The 21199-nt window shown below is 37.0% G+C and overlaps 1 long non-coding RNA gene across 1 annotated transcript; it reads left to right on the forward strand.

Annotated features, from left to right (window-relative positions):
- Window positions 1–7135: 7135 nt before the first annotated feature.
- LOC107315266 lies at window positions 7136–20011 on the forward strand. Its single transcript, XR_001555836.2, has 3 exons — window positions 7136–7367; window positions 15830–15948; window positions 19638–20011. It is a non-coding gene; the product is annotated as an uncharacterized LOC107315266 (long non-coding RNA).
- Window positions 20012–21199: the final 1188 nt, after the last annotated feature.

The following is a 21199-nucleotide window of genomic DNA, read 5'->3' on the forward strand; positions in this document are numbered from 1 at the left end:
AACTTAAGTGCTGAAGGTTGAAGTGCTTGCCAAGGTTTTCCTTCTGCAGACTTCAGGAGTAGCACTTGGACTGAACTGAACTGAACAAAATACGCAAAACTCTCAGCTATGTGCAATAGAATTGGCTAGGCTGAGCTGTAGAACATCCATACCATATCCTTAAACACTGAAGAAGAAAGTACTGGCCTCTGAGTAATTTGCCAAATCACAAGTGTCTGTGCTTGTGGAGGACATGCTTATGCAAGAAATTATGGAAAGTGCACAATATTGTCTGGAAAAAAAATAAGCCCTCAAAGGTGCAGCTCTTGTTACAAGAGGGAAGCTAAAAAAGAAAGACTCGCAGTTTGCAGCATGTATCCATACTTTTATGCTGTGCCTTTTTAACAAACTGAGGCTTTGGAAGTTCCTCGTTCTTATATGAAAGTATATTCAAAACTTACTCTTCCTAAGATATTTATTTTTTCTTTCCAATGGTGAATAAAAATAAATAACTAATAAACAACAAAGAAAAAGAACATGAAATACACTCATGTCTAAACCAGAATCCTAACAGTGAAGACAAATTGGGGGAACACTAAACAATGTAAAGTTTTAAGAAGTAACAAGGGTTTCTCCCCGCTATATTTTTAACATCTTTTTCCCCCCTCACAATGGAAAAACAAACAAAAAACTCCCACAGCTGTTATATGTAATCTCAGAAGATTTCAGACTGAAACACCATTCTCCAAGGTGCCTACCTGCATTGAAAAAAAATCTGCGTATCCTCTAAAGATACAGAAAGTAACAGCATCCTTTTAGAAAGTATGTAAGCCATGCATTACTAACTTATATTCAAAAGTATGTGTTCTGTACAGAGAAGGAGGACATATAGGAAGTAAATGTGTGTTCAGGGTAGTGTAACACAACCCTCTTCTCTGCTGTTCTCTTCTCCTGGCATCAGGGTGGATGTAATTCTTCTCATGTATTATTGATAGGCCCAAAAGCCTGCCAAGCTAGCCTGCTTTTTTTGTGACAGACAAAGGAGGGTACACGGATGGCACCTCTCGCTGCTTCGGGCTTTGCTTTCATTAAGAACATTTTCTGCCTTTTCTCCAAGGGCACCCTCTGTCAGAGACTGCCATGCAATAAAAAAAATATGGCTTTGAAGTCCAGTGAATAGAAACAAAATGAATTAGCGTTCAGGTGTTCGTGCAACCTGATTACAAAGGCCCAATTCAGTGGCGTCCTTCACACCTTTTCACATGTCCCTGCATAATCTCAACACATCTTTTAGGCTCTCTGCCTTTCTAATCCCCCTCTTCCCCACTCCCCCCCATCCCTTTATTTCCTAATGCTTGCAGGTCCTCCAGGAAGACACAAGCACTTACAGTTGTTGAGTGATTAAATATTTATAATCAGGGCAATGAGTGAGGTGTTGAATAATAAATGCTAAGGTTGAGGCGGCCTTAGATAATTTCTGTAGATTTCTTCATCCACAGCCTCTTTGATTCTAAGGCAAAATCCTTTTAATTAACAAAAACTTTTTTCCTTTTCTTTCCTTCTTTTTCTTCTTCTTTTACATATATACATTTATATATTTATTTATTATTATTATTATTATTTTAACAGCTGTGACAGCTGATAGTCCTTTATCACTGTTTTGTTCATGAACCTTAACCCTGAGACAGTGCTGGAGCTGTCATTAAAACCTTAGATAGACATGCATAAAATTTACATTGGTTGTTGCTTGCTCACATTTGGATTTGTTTATATATATATCCATCTGCATTTTTACCCACATTCACACAAACTCCTCTACATCAGCTAAGTATATAGTGAAGAAACTAACATCTTTTATACATGGTCAGTCAGCTACCAGGGACAGTGTAGCATGTTGTGATAGGGACGATGGATGACTCATATAAAGCTTCTTTATGGAGCTGTAATTGTAGATAACAGTTACAAAGCAGACAGAACAGCTAGATTATCCACAGGTTTCTCTTGATCTGAGCTAGCACTGAATTTAACCTTTAATATCTCTTATTGCCCTTCTTAATTTCCCTAACCAAAGGTACTGGAACTAGAATTCTTTCGAATCTGATTAAAAAAGATAGATAGTCCTAGATTCATTTGAAAATTTCCATTCAGAAGAGAGGCTTCTTTTTCTTTAAGAAAGATTATGGACACTACTGTTATAGACAAAACCCCATAAAAACAATGCTTCTTGAGATGAGAAGTCCTGCTGCAAGAAAAAATCATTTTCCTTCACCTCTAACCTTCTAGTTACAGTCACTCTCATGACTATGCAGGAGGCTGATTTGTAATTTCTGAATGCTGTATTTGACTGAAAACTGATGGTACAACAGTCAAAGTAAAATATAAGACAACATCTCCTTTGAGACAGGGCTTGCAAACACCAATGTGAAAAGACCAAAATTAAGAAAAATGTGTCCAACAATAGGATTTGTGAAACAGTAGAAGCCATCTGACAATTAACAGAGTCAGAGGTGACTTAATCTGGAATATAAAATGAACTGTTAGAGAAGCATTAGGAGTACTGTGGTCTGCCTCCAATTATGTCACTCTGTTACAATGCGTTTATCACTAACTCCTTTCTGAATTGATATTACTGTCTTTCCCTACGTGACAACATGATTCTGAGGCTTGGAAAACAAATGGTCTACAATATTTTCAGCTTTTAAAATATGAAAGAATCTGTAAAACATTCAAAATCCAAAGGAAATTAATGATTTCTTCCCACCACTCCTTCCCTTTTGTACTTGTCCCCAGATGTGAGGTGGGCTCTCTCCCACAGGCCAGGACTCCTTCAGGGCATACCCTTGTGCAATGTTTTCTGCCCTTTCTTGGATATGTTTTTACACAGGTGAGCACAGCTTTGTCTGGTGCTCCACCTAATGCTGTCTACAACTGTCTATAACCAGCACGAGTGTCTCTCAGATCGGCCAGACTTTCAGTCTCCCTGTATTCTGATCTATATATTTCCACTGTCACCCAAAGCAAGCGATAAAATTTAGCAATATAGCACATTTTGAGAAACCTGTAATCTACTGTGCTTTGGCTGGGCAATGATGAGGAATATTTGTACTGATTTATTCAGTTGTTTAACTTTCTTAGATATAAATATAGATCAAGTGAAATTAAGTTGTCCACTAAAGACCAGCTGCTGAAATACAAAAAGGAATAGGGGGCTGAGTTTAAATCAAAACATCATCACACCGGCGCTTTTCTCTGCAATGAAAACAGTACTATTGGTCTGATCATACTATCTCATGTTGTCATATTACCTATCATTATATTAGGTAATTGGAAATAGTGTGACATGCAAAAGAAAGCATGACTACTTCAAGAAGAAAATGATGACAACCTGGTGTACTGAGGAGGTCACCAGAGATGAAAATATTTCTCTATTTACATGTACAGCTCTAAACACCAGGGGAGTGCAGCAACAGAAGTGGCAAGCTGAATTTTCTGAAGATTTTTTTTCTTCTTTTTGCTGAATGGTGTTTATATTGTAATCTTTTCCTCCTACCCTGTTTCATCCAACTGTTGCAACTCACCAGGCTTCAAGACCTCAAACCTTAAAGTTTACATAAATTTTTATTGAAATATATTGGCAATTTAATTTTGGAAAATTGGGGGGGGGGGAAGGGGGGAGAGTAAAAAAGCATCCTATATCTTGGTGCATATATAGACACTCTGGAATTAAGGCTGTGTTATCCATCTAGATGGGCAGAAAGATGCCTCAAGATGCACAAGATTTATGTCCCTCTTTATATATAATCTTCTGCCCTGAGTCACCTATAACTCTTACAGCTGAGTCTAGTTTTGAAACAGTTAAAATGTTTTCAAGCAATTTCTCTCCTAATGAGGACCATTCGCTCTCTATATGTTGGATTGCACCCTCTGTGCAGAGTGAGCAGTGTAAGTGATTTCATTGGTCTGTTTAGCTTTGGAAGGAGACAGTGCAGAACAGAGAACTTGTAACTAGACAAAATCTTCAGTCTTTGTCTCATTCCACCAGTGATTTGATAGGAGATTTTTTCTTTCCCCACTATGCTTATTATTTTCTGGTGCTGGAACCACCAATTCACATTTGTTTAAGCATTTCCTACTACATAGAGTCAGATCTCAGTTAGCACTTCTAGGTGACATTATAATCTGAAATCATTAGTAACAATAATAAAAATAGCAATAAGATAAATATCACAAGAAAAAAGACATTTGGAACTCTACTGTAAGCATGTGAAATTCAAGAGTGACCCCCAGATTTATTAACCAACTTCACTGTGTGAAAAGGAAATGAAACCACTTACTTACATGTTTAAATTATGTGAGAGGATCAACACAAAATTTGCATTAATATTTGAATATAACATTTCTCTCTTAATAATATTCATTCGTACAACAATTTATGTTACCCAGTTTCCCTTTGTTAGACTCATCTATATACCAGCTTCCAGGCACCTTGAAATGGGGAGTTAGAGATGTAACAGCAGCATGAATGCCAGAACCAGAGCAATAAGGATAGTAAAAGGTTTCTTAGGACTGTCTTGCAGTTTTGCTTCCTCTCCCCAACAAGGGGTAATAGCTAAACCACCAACAGCTAAATAGATCTTTCACCAGATGCCAAGGCTTCTGATAAGTTCCAGGCATGTCTTTCCCAGTAGGGGCCACTACAGAGCATTAAATAGGAAGATTGGGAAGAGAATATGAGCACAGCATAACAGAAGGAACCAGGTAAATATGAAAAATGCTTCACTGGAAGATTAATCCTTCCTGTAGTCCACCGTTAAAGTAATAAAAGGTTTATGATTCATTTCTTACATTATAATGGAGGAGGCAATTAGTAATTACTGGATTTATAGTATTTGTTGTGTTAACTCAGCCAATAAAATACACAGCAAAACTGTTTTTCTGAAGCACATTCATTGCAAAGTAATGTTCTTGAAGCATTAAATATGCAATCTAGTGCACGGCACTTCATATGTTATCACAGAAAGAGGGATGGTTTTCCAGTGTACACTGAGGTATTAAGAACTCAAATATTTTCTTCATTTTTTCTATGCATTTCCCCCCACCCAAAGAAATGTTAAACAATCTAACTCTGGTAATAAGATTTAGCACAAAAACCCACAGCTGCTTAATGTTTATTGTTAAAAAACTAAACAGACTTTCTCAGTCAAACTACCACATCTTTCCCCCTAATGTGCAATCAAAGTTGGACTTTTCTTGGAATGGAGGAATGGCCAGACTCAATCTGTCTCCTCTGACTACTGTTTTTGCCTTCATATCTGTCCTAAAAATACTTTTTGCTCCCTCTGAAGTACTTCATTAAAACAATATTTCCTTCAGCAGTATTTTTCTCTGCCATGAATCAGAACTCCATTATTATACATTGTTCAGTTGCAAGTAAAGGTCTATGTTTTGTCACAGCTACAAAGTATGTTTTATATTATAACTTCTCTTACTACCTGGCAACTAATAAATAAATAAATAAAATAAAATAAAATAAAAAAATAAAATAAAAAAAATAGCATGAATTAACAAAAAGTACAAAATGTCCTTTCTGTTACTTTCTTAAATCTCACCTTTATTCTCCTAGGAGCTCAAGAGGTAACTAATTAATTGATTTGTAAAGTATCATATTCCATTATTGGGCCTCTGTCCATGAACTAAATTAAACATGTAGAATAATAGAAGACACATGATCGTCCATCTGACAAACAAAGTTGTCTTTCACTTAAGCCAAAGGAAATTATCTAATAATCTAGTGGGATCCTATTGACAGGGAAGGAAAGTGGAAAGGAAACAGAATGCAAAGAGAAGAAGTTTGAGGAACTACTCTACCTTTCATCTTTAAATCAGGTGAAAAATCCTGGTGAAGGGGATAACCTTCATGAAATGCAATGCCGCCTGTTCTACTGTGATTTCCATTCCCTGCTACTATGTTTTTAATTCCCTAAATATTTGTGTTATACCTGCAACAATAAGATGGATTTTCTCTCTTCTGAAAAATAAACAAAAAATCCAAGAACCCAGGCATACTAGCCTAGGCAAGAGCAGCCCTGCAAAAATACTCTTCTAAATGTTCCTGAACTAAAGAGTTATATTATTGGATGGGGTGCTCCTCAGTGTTGCATTGAAAACAGTTTCCCCATCTGACTAGGTAGCTCTGTCAAATCAAGATAGGAAGCAATCAATGTCAACAGTTTCCATCAAAAGGATTTTTCTGACAAGGCAGAATTATCATAATTTGAAGTAAATTTCTGCTATGAACTAGAATAAGACTACTATGAATTTTGAAATGGCTGAATTATCAAAGTAAAATCTATTTCTTCACCTGATTTTTTCTCTGTACCTTTGTGTTCAGAATTTTGCTTGATAACATTGATTTACAGCTCCATTGTGAAAAACAAAACAAGCGCAAATCTCTCTCTCTCTCTTTTTATTTTATGTACTTATTTATTTATTTATTCTGTAGACCATAAAAGCATCTGACACAAATGAAAAGAAAAAAAAAATGCTACAAAGGCAGTTGTTACACTGGAAGAAGCTTTATAAACCAGGAATGAACACAAATGCCAAAATAATAGTAAATCTTATTGTACACTCTTTTCTCATTGCTGCCTTTACATGATTTGAAACCTGATGAAGAGCTTATTTGCTTTAAAGTTTGTTGTTTTTTACGAACTGTATCAGTTAATCTAATAAAAGATAATGACTATACAAACTTTCTCCTCACACACATTTCACAGATTCTAGGTTGGGGGGAAAAAGTTAAGTTTGAAAACCCTACTTATGCAGTCCCATTGAAAGGACAACGAATTTGTCTGGATGCAATATGTAGTAAATAACCCTATGGAAAATTTAAAAAAAAATAAATAAATAAATAAGAAAAAGGAAGCAGAAACTCTCTCAGCATCTGCTTAACAAACTTAACTTGGACATTTAAGTTGTTTTGTTTGGTCTGTTGCATATGGCAAAACGACCCAACTGATGCACTCAGTACCATCAGTGTTTCATTTTTAAGAACTAATCTGTTCTCCTCCCTCCCCCTCCCCATGTTGATGGAGGATCAGTTTAGTATCTGGATCGCTGGCAGTGCACTTGAGTGCTGGTGAGTCAGCTAGATGGGAATGCTCCCTCTGAGTCAGTGCGGAGCCAGCCTCCCAGCATGGTGCTTGGGGACACTCTGGTGCTTGAGCTGCAATCACTTAGATCAGAGAAAACCAAACCTCTGAGCAGTTGCGGTCACTTGAGATCAGATGGAAAAAAACCAGAGATATTATGCCAGTATTCTCAGCAAACTCAAAAGAAGACAACAATTGCACCAGGCCAGATCTGCTTGCATTCTGCCAGGAATCTTGGTGAGATAAAGACAGTTTTCTTTGTTTTCTGCCATTAAAGAGTCAAGCATTTTTCTTTTTTTTTTTCTTTTCTTTTTTTCTTTTATTTTTTTGGAAGAAACTGTGTGTGTAAAAGTTGCTGTATTTCACACCAGAAGTGGTTTCATTTCAGTTCTACAGAAAACGGTTCTGGTATGGATAAACTGTAGGATTTTACATGACAAGGAATAAATCAGTCCTAGCTGTGCTTTTGCATAGATTTCAGTGGAGTTTTGAGCAGTTCCAGAGTTTTAAAAGCATCTATAAATCATCTGATAGAAAATAAAAGATATTTAATCACAAATGAATTCTTCTTTCAGAAACTCTGATTTATCTATTTATTTATTTATTTCCCTAGTTTGCAAACTGTTTGGAGCAGGGACCCGATTTTCATTTTATGTTCACCTTCTGTATAGCACAGTTGTCTCCCCTGGGCTCTGGAATTACCATCTCAGCAAAGCTGTAATAAGAATGATAACCCTGATGACAGTGATGTCAATAATAATAAATTCAACTCTTTCCAGTAAATAATGTGTACAATTATTACACTCAATTTCTGTTTATTGTTCAAGTATTTTTAGTTTCCCTTAACAAAAGTTCATGTCGCTGACAATGCAGCTAATTAAGTACACAAAAATGAACATCTGCAGAATCTCCAGCCAAAAGGAAGGCTCTGATTCTCCCTTGCTTCAAGAATGAGAAGGACATACTGACAAGGAAGATTTTTCTATTTTTCATTCTAAAATACTCTAGCTCTTGTTGTAACCATCATCCCTTTCACTCATATGGTTGCATGGTTAGTTGACAATTTATTAGGGATTCATCATGCGCGTATAAACCATCTGACAATCAGTTCAGCAAACACATTAACTCTAAAATTTCAAATTGATTCAAGCTGCACAGGTAAGGGAAAAAAGAGGATGGTATTCAAAGTAAAACATATAAACATTTACTTTAGGACTGTACTGAAATGGAAGTGCACATCTCCTAATGTGTGAAGTTTGAATGAAACTCTCCACAGAGTATATGTTGAGGTCTTGACCTGAGAACTCATGTTACAGGATAGATCTCAACACAAAATTGAAAGGAATGAGTTCTCCACCCACTAGCACTGCTGCTAGGCACTATAATAATTAATAGAGACTTGATATTTCATCAGCCTTTGATTACAGTGGAATATTTCACACAGAAAGTGAGACAATGTTGCAACAAAGTTAAGAAAAAAATATCACATTTCAACCAGCAAAGTTTAGTGAACTTTGACATTTGATTTCACTTAGTAGAGTGAAAAATTGCATTAAAGAGGAACACGCTACTTTGAGTGGGAGAGACAAGGGTCAGCCAGCATACTGTTCCTAAATGTTTCACATATTTAGTAGTTACTATTAAAGTTATTGGAGCGTATTCTCATTATTACCAAGATTTTGTTGCCTGCAGAAGAAAGAGACGTAATTTTCCACCAAAAAATAAAAATTAAAAACAAACAAACAAACAAAAAAAAAAAAACAACAGTAATCCCAGCCATTCTGAGCAGTGATTCCTTGCCCGTGGAATCCAAACATTGTTCCAAATTGCTCAGGTTGGTCAAAGCCTTTAACAAAGTGCTGGACAGTTGGTCACTGGTGGAGCAGACACTGAAATATAGCCCATGACACTCAGTGACACGTATTGAGTGAAAGCCTTGCATAAGATTAGCTGTGCCAGTTTGTTCTACTAAGGCACCCTGGTGCTATGTTTCAGGAGCCAGTGGAGGTCCAGTTTATACAGTGAAATGAAGAATTACAGAGTTCTTTTTTGTGACTGCCTGTATTCACCTCAGTATGACTTTCCAGCATCAAACCCTTTCCTATTCAAAAATTTTTGCCATTGATTTTAGTGTAAGCCTTAGGGAGAGGGTTGTGTGTGGGAATGTCTTTGGTGTATTTCACCATTCTTCAATTGCATGATCTTGGCAAGGAGGGAAGAAAATTAAGAATCAAGGGGAAAAACAAACAAACATATTTTACTAATTTTGATTCTGTAAATTTTGTATGTACTTATATGGAGAAATATGATGTAACAACAACATGATGTAAACAGCTCACTTTGTCTTTTTTTGCTAGGACTTTGGATGAAAGAATGTTTGGGGAAGGGGGGAAACACTGGGATGTGTGAAATGTAGGAGAGGAAATGTAAGAAGAGAGAAATCAGAACATGACACATAATAAGGCTACAGAAAGAGCAGCTGATAAAAAAAAAAGATAAGCAGTAAAGAGGAAATTAAAAGACAACAACTTATCCTCTTGGAATTAATCAAGAAATGAGAACATGTATGCCTGTAGTAACATCTCCATCTCCCATTGGCAGTTCCTCCAAAATCCAGGGTGTTCCCCGAATCCTGGCTGACATCCAGCTTGGGTAATTATATTCTACTTACACAAAATTCCCCTTGCAGTTTCAATTGGACACCACTTTGCATCCCAAAATTTTCTTCAGTGTGGTTATGTGTGCTTCTCAGCAGAAATGGCTGCATTTCAGCAGGGAGCAAAGTTATCTTCTTATATAATTCGTATACTATGCTATAAAGCACCTGGGACCCTTCTGCATCCAATGTGCTCAACACATTATGTTATCAGAAGTATGCAAGTTATTAAGAGAAATAGTATACAGTCATCATTTATCTACCAAGATAATAAATCCTGTGTTAAGTAGGGTCTAAGCTAAATCACAGCACCATAGTAGCGCTCAGATGGAATTGAATGCCACAGTTATAAAAGTAAATGAACAAGCCAGTATGGTTACAGCTGGGAAAAGTAAATCAAAGGCCCAGACCCTCAGAGTAAGTAAAGTAAATTCATAGAAGCTCAGCTATTTACACCAGTGGGGAATCTGCCTCAAGAAAATAAAATTAAATTAAATTAAAAAAACAAAACAAAACAAAAAATAAATTTAAAAAGTAAACCAGGCTGGCAAAGAGAGAATGACCATCCTTCCCAATGTTTTAATGTTTTCCCACCCAGCAGGAGGAAGCAGGCAAGAGCTGATGCACCGTATTTTAGCTGTGGTTGAAGACTCATGAGAGGTTATGAGGCCAGGAAATAAAAGTAAGAGAAAAATCACACAGACACACATAAATTCAAGGGAAGAGCCAGTGCTGGCAGAAGAGAAAAGAACGATTCAGAATGCAACTAGGATTTCAGCCACAGGTGAAAGATCCGTAAGAGGGGAAACTGTGCTGTTGCCCAGTAGCTTGAAATGAAATCTGACTTCGTTTGGGATATTTTTTTTAATTTATTTTATGTTTAGATCAAAAGGGCACTGAGTAATGCAATCCATGTGTTTATACAGAGAACAGCATTAGTATGGGGATGCATGGAAACCACATGGGAATATCTGTTAAATGAGACCATGCCAAAAACATCCATTCAGCAGTATTGCAAAACCCATTGTATGGAAGAGAGTTGACCACTGCATAATTCAACTGAGAGAAAGGCACTGAGTGATTGAGTGCAGCAGCTTGTGAGAGAGGGACAGGTTTGCTGTACTGGTCTAACGTGTTACTTTCATAATCATTTCCACATCCAGAATTAGATGAGGCATGATAGACACTACAATGACAAGTATGAAACAGAAATGAAATCAATTAGAGTAGACAAAACAGAGAATTCATTCAGCTTCCAGAATTTCAGAAAAGCGTGTATAAAATATAGAAAATTTTAGGTTAATTTTTGATAAATTAATGTCTTACTGATCTACATTTTTTACTTACTGAACAATCATTTGCTCTTCATTTATTGCTTCTCAGTGTAAAACATAACATGAAAAGGACTGTCAAGTAAGTAACATATTTTCTAGAGCATGACTTTTCAGTTCAACAGAACTCCTTTGGACCCACAAAGTATTCTTGTGAGGGAGATCCATTTGATCCTTCAACCTTGGTGAGGCTATACAAATAAGGAAATATTGGGTCTGTGTGGAATCTAGGATTCTAGACACTGTTTCCAAAACCTTGTGAAGACAGAGGTAAAAGCTCTAATGTGTGCCAGGATTTGGGTTCTTCTAAGGAGGAAAGAATGTCAGTTGTGAAGGTGAAGAGTTTAGCGCCTGCTGTTTAGTAAACCAGTTAGTACTGTTACAAACCTCAGAAGATATCAAGAAAATAAATGAGTCAACTGAAATAAATTAAAAGAACTAATACCAGAGAGAGAGAACACACGGGATACAATCAAAAATTGATAGATTTAAATGGGAAATACTACCAGAAAAATGCAATTTATTTTAAAATAGGGGAAACTTTTAAAGAACAACAGCTGCAGATATTTTAACACCTGAAATAAAAAGTATCTTTTTCAGAAGCAACTAAAGATAATTGGGAATAAAGCTTAAGAAAATGGGTCAAGGAATATTTTTATTGTTATTTTGCACATACTGTGTGGTATTTTGATGAATTACAGAACTGTATATCTGAAAATCTTACTGAAGCACAAGAGACAAGATTTAATTCTTTACTGCAGGTTTGCTAATGCTCCTCAGAATTAAGCTAAATTACTCTGTCTTTGAAGCCTCATATTTTTGACAAATATCTAAGACTTTTTGATCTTTACCATGTATTTCACGCTGGTCCACAGTGAACTTTGCAAAAAATTAGCTTTTGATTTTGTCCCTTGCATTTTGTCAACTGGATTCTCGTAAGCTTTGGTTTAGCAACTTTAAATCTCTGCTTCACAGAGGCTAATTAAATTAAATCAGCTGAGTGAAAAGGCAGCCTCTCAGTTCTGCAATAGAGCAAGAGGCAATCCCATAGGGATCTAGAAGGGTAACACAGTAGCATGAGAGCTTCTCCCCTTCCCCCTTCTTCTTTGTGAAAGCTGTCCTAGGCACTGTCCAGGAGGCTGTGAGCTGAAACTGGCGTCTACCATCAGCTAACACTGGGCATGAGAAAATAAGCCAAGGAGACAACAGAAGGAGAAGGGAAGTGCCAATGTCCTCAATATTTTGGCACCAAGTGGAAATAAACTGTACTAATTTGTTTGATTAAGGGAATGTGACTTTTCTCCATACACTTGTGATTGGTGAGAAAGCTGCTGGAATATGGCTTTTGAAGTGTTGTATGCCATTGATTGTAGCTCACAGAGTATGGGCAGAAACTACTTTGTTATCCCCTGGTTAATAGAATGGCCTCACTACTGGAAAATCTGTAATGCTGAAAAAGCTTAAGGTAATTTCAACTGGTACATGACACAAGGTTGCAGTCAACAGGTGCAATTTGGTGTCATAGCTATTATCCTATCAGATACAGGTGCAAATTTAGAAATCTTACCTTGACAGGAATGTTCTTTTATAGCGCAATACAAACTGATTGATTAGGAAAATTTAAGTGACCAAAACAGTATTCAAAATTGAAACTGGAAATTATTTCACTGTACTGTATACAATGTATATAGTAACCTTGCCTTTCCACATTTGATGTGGTCTTCTGCTAAGTGAGTGACAATCTGGTTACGCAAAGCTCAAAGCAGAACAAATCTGCTAGGAGAGGCAACACTTGTTATTTAACTGGTTAATAACAATGTGGGCCAGAGGGGGGAAGAAAAACAAATGCTTCCAAGCACACGGGTTCTTCAGAATTAAATCTCATGCCCTTACACTCCTTAAACTCAATGGGAATTTTACCATTGACTCATTCATCTCCTATGATATTTAAATTGCAAATAGGGAGGATGTAAGATTCATCCTAAAGGAAGGGAAATTGCCTACCATTAAAGAAATGATGGGGTTGTTCTAAATAAAGCCTGGAGTGCTGGAGCATCTTGACCCAACGTAGGTGTAGAGTTCAGAGAAGGCAAGTCACAACACTTTTGTGCAGTGGTTTACCCACCTGTTAAACGGGTCTAACAGTAAACCTCAGGAAAATAGAGATGATTAATTAACATGTCTGATGTTCTCCAAGATTCCAGAGAGGAGAAAGAATACACTGCAAAGTATTACTCTTATTTTTTGTCATTTTGGTGATCCATCATCCAGCAGCACTTTGGGGACAGGAACTACTGCTTGATTCAGCAGGCAGACACATGCAAACGCTGTTGAGATTTGCCTTTGTTGTGGGCTGTCAAATGTGTTTTTATTTTTATTTAATTATTGTCCTTTATTGGGAGCAAGTTTCAATTCTGAGTGCTTGCTTGGGCCATCAGATGATGAGGTGGTACCAAGGGAAGTGCTGCAAAGTAGGTCAGGTACCACAAATCCAACAAGATAAGTCACTCAGGGAAAGATAGCTGTTTCAAATAAGACAGAGACTACAGCCTGGAAGACAATGATTAAAGCTTAGAAACCTTTTCTGAAGATACTGCATGATAGCCCTGGATGACTAAAGATGTAGAATTCAGATAAAGCTGTTTTACTATAAGCTTTCAGTTGTACTAAAATCCTGATTCTGTCAACCTTACTCACATTGAGGGCTATACCTTTCCTGGTGAGAGGATCCATTCCCTGTGTTCACACAGAATAGTTGAGATATGAGCCTATACACTCAAGTACTCAAGTAGTACTGTCTGCATTGGACAAACTTAGCTTGAGCATTTGAATTTTTTCCAAATTGAGACAATTTCTTGAATCTTTTGGAGGTCTAAAACAGGTGGAACTTAAAATCTTGTCAGCGGCCTCAGTTATTGAAATATGTGTCTGTAATTAGATGCCCTCAATATTGATTAAATTCAAACTATCTTCCCTCACTCATAAGTGGAAAATAAGTATTTCAGAGATACTTATGCATGTAGGTCACTCCCTCCAACAGTAATGCCTCCTATTTCTTTTCATAGAAACTGCAACAGATACAAAAAGCAGAATAACACTGTTTGACAGTGCAAATTCTCAGCTACAAAACACTGCTTTTCAGCATGGTCACAACTATTCGCTATGCATTTCCACCAGCAATGAACAAGAGTCTGCATGTCATGCTAGCAGAAATCTGCACCCACTGTTGATGCTGACATGCTAAAATGCATCACCCACCACCTCACTATGCTCACTTCCACTGTTTGGTCTCCATAAATGTTCAGCAAGCATCAATGAAAGTTCTTGGGTGCCATTATTTTCTCATGGAGGAATTCAGTGACACACCTTCATTTCATACGCACTTCCATATCAGACGCCACTTTGTCAGACTGCCCCTCTGCTGCCATCCATCGCACAACAGAATATAAAGGGATATAGTCAGGAAGATTCAACCTCTACTGCCAAACCACAAACAATTGCTTCTGATATTGTAGGACAACATGATAAAATAGGAGGCATTACTTTTAGAGTAGCCCTCACATATGTATAGTTTAAATAAACCTGTTTTTATCTGCCTTTCTTCTCATTTAGCTGTAGTAATAGCTTCCTAGCCCAGCCTAATCAAATTATGTAATCATTGTTTGTCTTTAGCTGCACTTTTCCTTAGAAGTGTTCTGTAGTACATTGGTAAAAGACTAAATTTCATGAGCTTTCTTATTCTACTGCTGAGCTTATGCTTGCTTCAATTTTTGCTTGATCTTTAGGACCAATGCTTTTCTAGTATATTTTCTTTGTTCTGAAATGAGAAAGCAGAAAAGAAATGAAGTCTGTTTTTTTTCTGTCATTTTGTTTTTGTTTTTGCTATTTTGGTTTCATTTGGTTTCATTTTCCTCAGCAGAATTTTTGATTGAGTTATCAAATTGTTTCTGATGCTGACTTTTTACAAAACCAATTCTATCAGCAGTGCCCCTGTGTGCCACATAGTTCTACCACATTTTTCCTTCACCACCTTGTGCACATTTCATGTTGTTGGGCAGGCAAACCTTGAAAGAGTGCAGTTACACAGCTCTTGTTTAGTGTTTAGATCTTTAATATTTAGATCTTTAAAGCGTTTTGTGTCTATGCCTTGCAGGAATTGTGCCAGTTCTCCAACAATGTAGTTGAATCAGTAACTTGGAACCTATTTCATGATAGTGGGTCCAGCAGTCTGCTCTGGGTATGGATCTTATGAGTCCTGCAGCCTGCAGGCCTCTTTGCCAAACAATGATATAATCAGTGAGCTGCCAGCTCTTGGATCAAGGATGTATCCAAGATATTTTAGGCTTATCCAATTACTGAATAATTGTGTTTGCAATAACCAGCTTGTGTTCAGCACATTTGGTTATTAGAAGAAAGATGATTGCTGCTGACTCTCTCAGTGCCAGTACAGCCAGCAAAACTCCACTTTATTATGTCTCCACTAAACTTAAAGAAGTTACCTCTGAGTGTCAATTTTTCTGCCTGTGGTGTCACTACAATGATATCCTGCAACCCATTCCTAAGCAGTTCATTCACACTGCTCTTCTCCAGTGGAGTTAGCATACAGGCACTGAGAATATTGGCAGGATGCCTCCAGTTTTCTCTCTTCTCCTCACTTACACAAATACAGAGCCCTCAGTGATAATCCTTAACTTTACAACCAACTCTTGCAGCCAAGCCACCCAGTGAGCCAGGAGAATGTGGAACTATTCTGAAGCACTGATGGGTATCGTGCTCCTGGAGGCCCCTGTCCCTCCAGCGGGTAGAAACTCTGTATACATCCTCCTGGAAGGTAAGGGTTATCTTTTTTAATGAAACTTGTGTTTTTCAATGCTTTTCACTCTGCAGATTGAGACTGTGGAAAGCTAAAACTATAAGAATTCTAGCTGCGCCGGAATAGTTGTGCTTCAGGCATTTCTTTGAATGCAAGTGTAATAGCTGCTCAAACAGGATAAAAATGTTAATATATTTTCATGGTCATTCTCTTGCACATTTTGCACTTCCAAGGAGATCCCAGGATGCAACAATTTTATAGAATGATTCTGTCCCATGTTGGTTGGAGAGGAAGAGATTTTCAGCTCATAAATTCAATATGATTTTGGACTCCTTTGAGAAATCCAATCAAAATTTTCTTCAGAAAGTCATGTTTAAAATAGTTTGTTCCACCTGTGCATTTGAAAGGTAAGTGTAAATATGCTGCACATGGAGCAGTATGGGGTGCAGGATTTTAATAGTGTCACAACTCTTGATTTCCCTAAAAAAACTTCAGTTTAGAAATTTGAAGGAAAAAATTGTAAAATTAGTGAATATGCTGAACCAGACATATTTACATTCTGCAATATACTCTGAGGATGAAAAGGTATTGAAAGCAGAAGAATAAACTCCTGAGTTTCATTCCATGTGCAGTGTTCCTTTCTGTATCATATAACATGTGTTCTCAGGCAATCTGAGGGTGAACACTGAGCATGTCATATATGTAAGATATTGTGGTAGCATTAGTTGTGGTTCAAAGAACAGCCAGAAGTCTGCCAGCCAAAGGGAACTACATACTCACCTTTCTTGGAAAGAGATAAGGTATTGGGGTTGTAGCAGCACAGTGTACAGAAGCAAACAGAGGAAGGAATTAAAAAAAAAAGAAAACAAACCAAGCTACCTAAAACAAGTGATAACATCACTTTTAATTATTTATTATTATTTTTTTTTGTACTGACAGCTTTAAAAATTGCTTAAAATCCACATAAAAGTACAATATGTGGGATTCAAATAAACACAAATGGCCTACTAATGCACTAGTGTGTATGTAATTATTTTAAAATCTGGTTGCACAACAATGAACTCTGCTTTTCATCTTAATCTCATTGAGGAAAAGAGATTTCTGTGGTCTTGGTAAAATGCAATCCACGCCAGGCTTGGACTAGTCTGGCCACCCAGGTTTGCCTTTTCATATATCTGATAGATGTGTTTTGACAAGTTATATTAAGTACAAAGCAGGCCACCAGAGCAGCATGTGGAGTTGATATAGACAGAGACAGAAAGGCAAATAACATGAACACACTTTTGTAGGCAATATTTGCCATAACTGAGTACCCCCATACATCATATTACCACATTTCAGTATATAAAGAAAAAAAGTTATTCGAGAACCAAGGCATGAAAACTTTGAAAAGGCAACACTTTAAACAGGATTTATAGATCATACAAGTCTCTTATCTAAGGCAATATTTTAATTTGGTTTTTAATAACTGAATTATCAGTCCTTTTATAACTTTCATTTTATACCGTCTTGATTAAGAGAAACGTTGATGTCTCTATTATCATCCAATTCTTGACTTCCATTGATACCAGCATGCCTTTCCTTTAGGCACTCCTCTGGACACTCATGCAGAAACTTAACAGGGTGGGGGTGGGGGAGGAAATTGCTGGCACATGCACACCTGAACTGTTTGCCCTTTTCTTTCACAACCATCTTGAGTACATCACCGTCACCCTCCAGAGAGCTCCTAAACAAGTTTTGGCAATAGTAAAAACAAATGCTATTTTACATCTTTGGATGCACTTCCAAAATACAAAACTAATTAATCAGTAGTCTCTGAGAGACTCAGCTAAATGTGGCTGCCTCTTTGACACTGATCTCTGCTTTGATGTGAATATAGAAAGCATGTGAGCAACTCCCCTAAAAGACATAACGGGTTTCAATTATTTATTTGTTTAGAAGACAGAGTAGAAGGTTAGCAGTAAATACATAGCTAATCCTGCTTAGGCCCTCCCAGCAGCAAGGGTGCTTAACTCCCTGCTTTCCTATATGGTTTCTGTACAGGGTGCAGTATAATGCTGTTCTCTGCCTGTCATTGTGCCAAGTTCTTTACAAAGCAGAATATACTTAAAGGACATGTATACTGTCAAGCTACACGTAAAGACTGTTATTTTTAATTATTCATTATCAACACTAGAGAGCTGCTAGCTCAACATATAGGCCTTTCCCCTTGCTGCATTTAACTGTCATTGGTTTTCAAGTCAAGAGTGTGTATTCTAAGCGTTAGCTAGTCATTAGCATCATATTCTCCAGACACAATATAATCATCCTAATAATTGATTGTAGTGAAGGTACTCACTTGTATCCCACACAATTCTCAACCATGAACTTTGTGCTCGGTAGTTTATTACTCACAGAGAAACATCTTGATGCTATAATCTATCTTCATTGCAAATTTACATCAAAGGGCAAAAAGATACGTACTGCTATATTGCTCCTTCAAAACATACCACTTGTATGATGCTGTAAAAGCACCTGCTTTTTCTGAAAAGCATATTATTAGTAAATGTGAAATTCAAGGAAAAAAAAAAGAAAACAGCAACAACAGTACAACAACAAAGAAAAACACCCACTAAGTAAAAGCTTTCCTCATAAAGGTTATGCATACATGGAGAGAGAAAGAACACAAGATTTTTCTTTGAAAATAAAACCAGCTAAATTATAGTGGAAAGCTTTTTGTGTCACAAACAAAAGGAATATATTGATAGCAGGCTGTCTAAGAGAAGCTGCCAATAGAAGTAGGAAAAATCGACAATATTTATATGATAGATACCTTAGGTAAAATGCTTGCACTCTTTGTTGACCATACCAATTAAAAATCATTTCGCATTCTTAAATCATTTATTCATTGCATAATTTCTCTCTCTGTCTTCACAGACATGTGTAGCACAATATATAGATGGTAAAGTGTTTAAGATTTCACAGTGTTTATTTGTAATAGGTTTAAATCTGATTTTACTACAAACACTCACTGAACTTAAATATAGTTCTTCAAAGGTGAAAATGCAAAAGGACAAAAATAAAAATATAAAGATAAGGAGAAAAAAAATCAGTGGTAAGTAGTAATTAATTGCAAACCGATTCTCATCTTCTGCTATCCTCAAAGCTGATATTTCTCCTCTGGAAGATAAAACGGGAATTTTCCATACATACTTAAAAATTTGTACTTGTGCACAGAGCTCTTGTGACAACAGTAATTAATTGTCTACTTTGATATGATGCATCAATATCTTAAAATCTGGGAAAACTAATTTTCATCTGTATTTTACTCATATATTTTTTGGCAGTTTTGAGTTGCTGCTCTGTTTTTCAAAGCAATATGCATCAGTAAAATAATACTTAGTTGACTCTTTAAAAATATTAGAATAAATTTTACCAAAAAATTATTTATTTAGAATCAGGAATGATATGTGATTCTGTGTGTTTTCTTGCTTCTTTGTCTGATTTGTAATAAAAACTTTTAAAACCAAATACCTTCCCAAAGTTATTCTGGCAGTGTTTTGCGCCATTTGTAGCAGTATGATACAGCCTTGAGAGTGGAAAGCCTTTCCGTATTGAAGACAGATGACTAATTTATATATGCTGAACAGGAAGGTCCTAAATTTGCAGTCATGTTTTGTATGTATGGGCTTGACTTTGTTATTATTATTTGCTTTACATTTTTCTAGCTGTAGAATGATGAGAGATGAAGAGGTCCCTGTTTATATTTCATTACTGTCATCACAGGACTTAAAACCAATGCATATGAGGATGTAAGACATGCCGATAAGTAAGTGTACAGTCTCTCCATTTTCTAGCAAATCACCTGACTAATCCAGTTGGCTCCCATTCCATGTTCTCTAGTGGAATAATAATTATAGAATGAATCACATAATGGTTAAGATTAGAAAGGATCTTAAACATCATGTAGTTCCAACCCCTGCCATGATCAGGGTTGCCACCCACCAGATCAGCTGCTCAGGATCCCATTCAATATGGCCTTGAATTTCTCCAGGGATAGGGCATCCACAACCTCTTTGGGAAATATATTCTAGTGCCTCACCACTAGAACACTTAACATCTAACCTAAATCTTCCCTCTTTAAATTTGAAGCCGTTTCCCCTTGTTCTGTAACACAAGATAGACTACTATGCAGCTCCATTCATAACAAGCCACTAGGACATAGCCTCTTCATTTCACACATGTTTTAACATAGCTTCCAGAAACTTCTCCTTCATGATCTTCCCAGGAGCAGAGATGAAGCTCAATGGCTTGTAGTCCCCCAGGTCTTTCCAGTTCCATCAGGACCCTAGGGTGCATGTCATTCAGGTGGTCTTGGACTTGGTATTGCTTGGATACTGCTACCCCAACTTTTGCCTAGAGATTCAGAAATGTAAGAGGCATGGGAAGCCTGACTGACTGGAAAGACTGAGGCAAAGAACTCTCTACAGCTTTCCTGAAGACTTCAACTCTGCCTGTTCAGATGTCATCCCTGTCTTCTTCCCAGCCCATGTTTCCCTGCTTCCACCACCTGTAATTTTCCTTTATTTCCTTCAGTTTGTCCAGTAGATTCTTGCTTAGCTATGCCAGATTCCTGCCTCCTTTGCTTGATTTCTTACTCTGGGGAGTGGATATATTTCATGCTCCCAGAAAGATGTCTTCAAAGAGATGCTAGCTCTGTTCCATTACTCTGATCTTAAGGACAGTTTTCCAGGGGATCCAATTCAATTAAAAAGCCAGGTGTTCACTCCTCTGAAGTTCTGAGTTCTGACATTACATTTTGCCAGGGCCATATTCCTTGAGACTGTGAACTCATTTAGGGTATGGTCGCTACAATCTAGAATGCCTCCAATCAAAACTTTCTTAATGATCTCCTTCAATAATCACGTCTATCGAAGTAACCATTTAATCTGACTATATGGAAAGACATGAGAATAAAATCCTGGTCTTGCACAAAATAAAACGAAGGACCATTACTTATTTAACCTTTACAGTACCATTTGATGTGACCATCAGTTCCTATGCTTAGCTTAACATGCAAATTAAACAAAATATTTTTTTCCAATTAGAGGAAGATCTACAGTCAGTGAAAATTTTCAGTGTGTCATAGTGACAAGAGCTACAGAAAAACCCAGTAGAATAAGGGGCAGATAATTAGTAACCAGTTCAGTCTAGTTCTCGTACCAAGAACTCATAATCCATGAAACACTGCAGAAAAGCACTGGAGTTTAAGATAGCTGTGGCTGAGACA

The sequence above is a fragment of the Coturnix japonica genome, chromosome 5 (assembly GCF_001577835.2).
Source record: "Coturnix japonica isolate 7356 chromosome 5, Coturnix japonica 2.1, whole genome shotgun sequence".
Classification (NCBI taxonomy): Eukaryota; Metazoa; Chordata; class Aves; order Galliformes; family Phasianidae; genus Coturnix; species Coturnix japonica.